We start from the raw sequence: 5,766 nt of genomic DNA on the forward strand, positions 1-5,766 counted from the left end.
GCAGGTAAATTATCTTAACTACTACACGATTACACGACTTGCGATCTGTAAAATAATCTCGGAATGCATTTGTAACTGAGAGATAGTGACCACGGGAACGACTTTTGAATACGCACCCGTGCCATCGCGGCACACAACAAAAGCTTTCGAATTTACCTGATAAGTGAACTGAGACAGTCACGGAACACAAGCACATGTTGCTTCAAAAAACTTTTAAGTGTACGCGATCTGTGAATAAGTTTTGCCATATAAAATTGCGTTTTTTTTATAAATCCTGTTCCTTTTTAAGTGAGAATATAGAGTAATTTGACGAGTGTCACAGAAATGTCAAAAAGGATAGGCTACATCTTTGTGTAAGAAAAAATACGGAATATGATAGGGAGTATGAGAGTGGGAAATGAGATACGGGCAGAGCACTTGCCAGTTAAAGCTACACTGAAAGGAGGCATCAGTAAGCGAGGCAGAGGAGAAAGTAAAGAGGGGGTAAAGAGTGTGTAAAAAAATGGAGGAAAGAAGAAATGGAGGAGGATTAGTACAACAAAAATAGGGAAAGAGCGGAAAGGAAGGGCGTGATTAAAGACGTAGAAATGGGTGAGTGAATGGAGAAATGGAGGAAGGGAACGAAATAACACCAGAAGAAGTGAATGAGACAATAGATAGGCTAAAAAGAAACAAGGCCAAGGAGAGGACGGCATGGAGAACGAAGTGATGCAGTATGGAGGAGAAGGGGTTAGGGAAGTGTTGTGGCAAATCTACAACAAGGTATGAAAAGTAGAAGTGTGGCCGGATAAGTGGATGACAGCGCTTAAGGTGACGTTTGTCAAAAAAGTGCAGGGAAAGAAGGTAGAGAAGTACAGAGGGATCACTCTCATGCCAGTGGGTTACTAGAAATTTAGGCAGAAAGAGAGAGAAGTTAGTCGCATTATTCGTAGGTTTTAAGGTAGCATACGCGGATGAAGTAGTTCTGTTAGCAGATGTTAAGAAAGGTGGAAACCTAATGATGAGAATTTTTGTAGAGTATGTGGGAGCAAAATGCTTGACGGTGAACGTTGGTAGGACAACAGAGATGTTCTTCAGAAGTAGATAGACCAAAATAAATTACGTTTGGAAGATAAACGAACAAAAAGTGGATTGTGGGGGAATTCTGCTACCTAGGTCTATAGTTTGAGGCTGAAGGTAGGAAGGAGGTGCAGGTGAGGAAAAGAATCGAATGTGGGAGTAGAGGAATGGGGTGAGTTAGAGGAAAGTGTACGGTTTGAAATTTGGTTGAAACTACCCTTGTTATGCACCCGCAAGCCCAATTATTGGTCCAAAAAAATGTTTGTAGAGTCATAATGTCGTTACATGGTCTCAGTAATAACCTATGATTGTTTCTAATAAGTTCGTATGATTGTAATTTTTGCAGATTATCTTGAATCCAAAGAGAAAAGAAGATGATAAAAAAATGATTCTGGTCATATCATTCATTTATTTCTGCTATTATTTTTTTTATCAATGTCAACAACTACATGCAGACTCTGTTCTGCTGCTCATCTTTGGTTAGGACATTCTTAAACTATTTAGCAAGAGTAACACCCCTTTTTGTTGCGTCATTGGTGGTGGGCAAGTATGATATATATCCTTGAAGTTTTAGAAAGTATTCATTTTGGTCCCAGTCAATTAGATGCACATCCTGAAAATTAGGATCGAAGTTTAGCTTTAAAAAGTGTCGAAGAGAACCTTCATTGCCAAAATATGCCATACGGAGTCGTTCGACAGACAAATCTAATTGGTTAAGAATAGCCCTATGCATTGCATCGTCAGCGAACGGAATTTTTTCCATGTCCTCTACAATATCTTACTTCTCATTGATTCTTATCTCAGAATTAAATAGAGAAAGAGACGCTAATTCAAGAGACAGGTATCCCAAATATCTCAAATATTTGTAACCCCACGTCTACCACAAAGGTTTCCTATCGTCATTACATTTATGGTGCCTGATTTCATGAGCACAAATATTCACAAATTCAAGGTCTAGGCGAGGGGATGGGGCAGCAACATTAGTCAGAATCCACGGCTTGACGTGCACCATAGCAGTAAAAAGTGCCAATTCGATTACTGCTCTCCTCCCTTCAGGCGGGGGTTGAATTGATCGCTGAACATTGAAATAAGGTGACAGTATAATCTATTTCCCATGGACCGTAATTTGTTTGTTGGCCCGGTTTTGTAAAACCAAACATTTGCAGTATGAACGCCTTTGACACTTTGTTGCTGCCCAAATCACCTACGCACCCTTGGTTTGAGAGATTCGCTAACTTCCGGCCCAATGTAGATCAAGGTATGCCGCTAATCTTACATTAAACATTCGCCCTCGAATTAAGTTAAGATTTTTTCGCCTTTCGTGGTATAAAATACTGTTCAATATTTGTGTGAAATGTGATTTTTAGTGAACGAGACTTTTCTCACTCTCTTCGCTCGTGCGAAAAACGTCTCATTCGCTAGATAATTACCTCTCACACACGTATCGAAATGTACTATTTTTGGAGTTCCGTGACATTAAAATCACGAAAAGGGCTCTTTTCATAAGCATTCTCACATTTCACAACAGTTGAAATATAGATAGTTAGATTCTAATTAGATGAAGATAGAGATAAGTCGATGTTTTCAGAGATAACTGTAGCTTGCTCATCTCGCCATCTGGTGATAGGAGAGCTTACAGCCGCAAGGTAGCACCAGCTGCTCTAGTCAAAGTTCCGCAAAAATTCAAATTGGGTAAATAAAAAAATTCTTTTATCATACAAAAATGTTGATTTTGTTTCAAAATGAATAACTTAAACTTTTAAATTGTTTTGTTAACAACCTAGAAACTTTCATTATTAATTTGTATTAGAAAGAGCAATTTTTCATTTATCCAATTCAAGTTTTTGTGGAACTTTGACCAGAGCAGGCTTGCGAACTTCCCATTGAGCTTGCGTTAGACCAGAGCGAGCAGAAAAATCAATAGATGCTTATAACCTCATCGATATCAAAGTGTTTGAAATCGAATTTAATAATAGTACCCAGATTCATTTTATTCAAAAGAATGTATTTCCCTGTTTTCGTAAAATCTCCTTATTTCCCCTGTCTTCAGAGTACTTTGTTCTGTGAAGCTTATAGATAAAGTTGGAAACAATTTTTTGCTTCTTATTGTAAGTACGGGGGTTTAAATCATTCTTTTATTTAAATCAGGATTGATATTTTCTTATCGGCGGCCACCGCCCCCCCCCAACCCCCGGCGGGGGCTTCGCCCCTGCACCACCAACAGGGTTTCACCCTGGATCCTACCCCTCCCCTTATTACACCACCTTTGACGGAACTTACTGCATTTTCATGATCTTGTTGTAAAAAGTATCGCGCGTGTCTCGCTTGATACACAATATACTATTTCATGTTGAATCGCACGTTAAAATCACGAGTGACGTATTTCATTTTAGCAATTCTATGCCCTCCTTTCACGGTACTATGCCAGTCATAATTTTTGACTGATAAAATAGTTATAAAATACAACATTATTTTGAATTTAAAACGAAACGCTTTTTGTATGTTTCAATTAGAAACACTTTAAATTTCTAACATTTAATGTAAAAATATTGCATGTTTAACAAAATAAGCTATATTATTTTAATACGACATTTTGCTGTTTATTATATAATTTTGGTAAATTTTCAAATAATTCGTTAGTTCATCCAAGAATTTTTTAAGTTCAGATCTGTGTAATTTACATTTATTTTCGGGCTCCTTGGTGATTAAGAGACTGTTTTCCAATTTCGAAGTTTCAAACATCCAGTACAGGTATCGACCCTTCTGGCAAGGATTAGGTAACTAACCCTTCAATCGCAATAGCTTCTGCTGTCTCTGTTACTGCTGTCAACCTGCCGCCTCGATACATCGAGGCGATTTATAATGCGGTATTACAAGCACAGAGGGAACAGGCGGTGCAAGCGCATTAGCAGATGAGAAGGCTTTTTAAGGAATTCGAAACCATACAGCGTGACTGGATTTCTGAGATTAACATTACGGTTCAGAAAATTAAGACTGACATTTCAGAGAATTTTCGCAGATTCAATTTGCTTGAAAGTTCAACTATCAGTGATGCAGGCGACGTCTATAAGATCATGACGGAAGCAAGCACGCTGAAATTGCCAAGGCACTTGAAGCTCTCTTTGCACAAGAGGACCTTCTAAATGTTTATCGCATTCGTAAATTCCCAACATCCAATCCACTACTTGCACCAATCATCGTTACCAAGTTTAGCAAACATATGTTAAAAGAATAATATAATCGAGTAGAGGAAAAAAGTATTCTACTTCTGTACGACTAATCTGGGTTGGCCAGATAATGATAAAACTCTCATTTTTCTTCCTGACGCTTTGGTTCACTCAAAATAAGGATTTTTGCTTCTGCATTGGATTTATGGAGATAAAAGAAGATTATATATCTTTGAATTGCAAAAGGAAAAATGTTTTGTTGAAAGGATAATGCACGTCTAGGATTCAACTGCCACTGCTATAACACATAGAACGATTCCAATAGCAATTAGGCTATTTACGTAATAGTTACACAAACAATGGTGTGATATTATTATTTAGCTATTTTATGTAAATTGGAAAATAAACCTTCACATATGTACCTTCAGATAGCAAACTTAATCTCTTATTTAAAAGCAGCTTTAAATCTTCATTTTGGTCTTTTTGTGAATAATTGTATAATATTATGCCTAATTGTTTATCTCAAATACCTTAATTAATTTTGTTTTTGGTGGTTTCATTATGGTTCATTGTCATAATTATAGAATAAGCACAGTTTTTATTATTTTTTAGAACAAAAAAATCTTCAATTTCGAAATACATACAGCAAAAATATACATTTTTTATCTTTTAAAGATTCCTGTACTGCTTGAAAATGTATTTTTATTATTATATATCAAGTATTATTTTCAAAATTAAAAATTGAATGAAGTTGATCAAAGTCGACCTTAATTAAAACTAGCTCACAAGTTTTTTAGATAAATGATAGATAAAAATACATTTGAAAGTCTAAAAATGTATATTTTTTTTCAATTTCAAATTTTAAAACATTTTTCGATCACCGGGCATAAATATTTTTAATTTATTAATCATGACAATTTTTTTCCTCATATTGTAGAAGAAATTCTGTGTACATTATTTAAGGTATACATTTTTTATTTCAGGCCATTATTTGTGATGAAATTACAAATTTTTGTATTTTAAGCCCTATAATATCTTAAATATTGTTGTTTGTCTTATAAAAGTTTGGGCTTCCCTCTCAAGGAATTATTAAAAAATAATTTATCGCAGTAATTTTTCACTAACAAGAAAAAATTAAGGGGTTCATTTGCAAAATTTCAAAATACGCTTTTCGGGGACCCTAATGTATACATATAATCACTTTCAATTTAAGCTGGAAAAGTATCAAATAAGAATAAAATATTCCTCAATAAAAATGATCATTTTTAAACCTGAATACCTAGAAAATTGAGCAATATATTAGGACTTTATTTTGTTAATACCAAGAGATAGCGGAAGACACTAACGACCCTAACTTTGGCATGTAGAGGTTCTGTGCTTGCGCTAACTATGCGCAAGAGGAAAAAGGCCTGGCTTATTATAAAACATTTCTGTGGCAAAATGTTGTCACAGGCTTATACTGCCCAATATGTCGAAGGCATTTTTGGTTAGAGTTGGATTTTTATTTGATCATTTTGCACGGGGCTTTCCCGGTATATAT

At 35.6% G+C, this 5,766-nt stretch overlaps 2 protein-coding genes across 5 annotated transcripts in view; one reads left to right on the top strand and one right to left on the bottom strand.

The window, feature by feature from the left end:
- The window catches only part of LOC117180165 (pseudouridylate synthase 7 homolog), a 156,334-nt gene that overhangs the window by 81,785 nt on the left and 68,783 nt on the right, over window positions 1–5,766 (top strand). The gene's annotated exons all lie outside the window — the stretch shown is intronic.
- The window catches only part of LOC117180167, a 76,640-nt gene that overhangs the window by 36,739 nt on the left and 34,135 nt on the right, over window positions 1–5,766 (bottom strand). The gene's annotated exons all lie outside the window — the stretch shown is intronic.

The sequence above is a fragment of the Belonocnema kinseyi genome, chromosome 9 (genome assembly GCF_010883055.1).
Source record: "Belonocnema kinseyi isolate 2016_QV_RU_SX_M_011 chromosome 9, B_treatae_v1, whole genome shotgun sequence".
Taxonomy (NCBI): Eukaryota; Metazoa; Arthropoda; class Insecta; order Hymenoptera; family Cynipidae; genus Belonocnema; species Belonocnema kinseyi.